This window comes from Myotis davidii, unplaced genomic scaffold, assembly GCF_000327345.1.
Source record: "Myotis davidii unplaced genomic scaffold, ASM32734v1 scaffold326, whole genome shotgun sequence".
Taxonomy (NCBI): Eukaryota; Metazoa; Chordata; class Mammalia; order Chiroptera; family Vespertilionidae; genus Myotis; species Myotis davidii.
In genome coordinates this window covers 413,374-414,884 of record NW_006296626.1, presented here as the reverse complement: position 1 = coordinate 414,884, position 1,511 = coordinate 413,374, and positions in this window count along the sequence as shown.

The following is a 1,511-nucleotide window of genomic DNA, read 5'->3' as shown; positions in this document are numbered from 1 at the left end:
CCTCCCCATCCTGCTTCATCTCTCATCACTGCCTCCAGGCTCCTCCCAGTCAACTCGCCTGCCCGCCACCCCCCCCCAGCCGGCAGGGTCAGGAGGGGGTGGGGCCAGAGGTTGGGGCAAAGTGCAGTGCAGGGTTGCAGGAGGAGGAGGGGGGTCTCCAGGAGCGCGAGGACCAGTGGGGCCTGCTGGGGGACCCCCCCTATCCTCCAGCTGGTTCCCCTAATCTCTGTCCATCCATCCGTGTCTCTTAGGGCTGGGGGGCGGGGCAGCAGACCTCTGGCCCTGAGCCGCTGGGCATGCATGGTGCAGGGAGTGGGGCGATGGGGCTGGGGAGCCCCCCCTCCTCTCTACCTGTGGAGGAGAAAAGTGTGTGTGTGAGTGAGCAGGAGTGGGGGCAGGAGTGCAGCTGTGTGTGTGTGGGGGGGTGTCACATGCCTGCTTCCAAAATCTCCTCCCCTGGTGAGGGTGTGTGTGCACACATGTGTGTGCACCACAAGGTTGCATGACTTGGGGCTATGATGTGTGTGGTTGCGTGTCCATCCGTGTGTAGCTGGCTTGGGCCGGTCCTTGCCCCTGTTCCTGAGCTGTGTGTGGCCCCAGTGTGTAATGGTTGTGTCTGAGTTGTGTCCGGGTCTTGCGTGCCGGGGGCTGGACAGGCCGACATGCGTGTCCATGTGGGGCTGGGTGTGCGGGGAGGAGGCTGCACGGATGTCCTTGCAGGTTGTGTCTGGGACGCTGTGTGTGTGAGCTCTGTTGTGTGAGCTAAGGGACAGACTGGGTCCCGGTATCCTGGGTCTGATGGGCCACTCAGTTGGCCCCTGGGTGCGTGTCCCCTTCTCACCAGTAGGTGGTGCCCTGCGTCGCATTGGGAGGTGTGAGGCTGTGTGTGCATGTGTGTGTGTGTGTGTGGAGGGGGGTGTCTGGGTTTGAGGGGCTGTGTCGCTGCTCCCTGACCCCCCCCCCCAAGAGTTGTCAGTGGCCTGGAGCTGTGTCCCCTGAGTTGTGCACCGATGTGCAGTGGGGGAGGCAGTGAGATGCTGTCAGCAGAGCGGGAATGTGTGTCCATGGAGCCAGGGGGTGGGGCACAGCAGGGGGCCTGAGCAGGCACTGCTGCCCTTCCCGAGCCTCCCTGCAGGTGGGGCATTTGCCCCGCCCCATGCAGCTCCCCGGGACGGTGGGGCAGGTAGATGGCGCCCTTGCCTGAGCCTGAGAAGGATGCTCCTTCCCCGGATGCTCGCAGCCCAATCGACACACCTGGGGGAGGGGAGCCCCTTGCACAGCACCCTAACCCTCACCCTCACCCTCACCCTCACCCTCACCCTCACCCGACCACAAGCGGCAGCCCTCAGCCAGTGGAGGACCCACGCTGCTGGGCGGGCGCCTCCGCGTGGGATTAAGTCCTCTGCGTCCTGTGGGTGGTGAACCCTGAGGCCCGAGCTCCACGCTGTATCCACTGCTTGGGCGCCCTGGGGCTCAGGCAAAGGAGGGACCTGTTGGAACGCTGGTGTCTC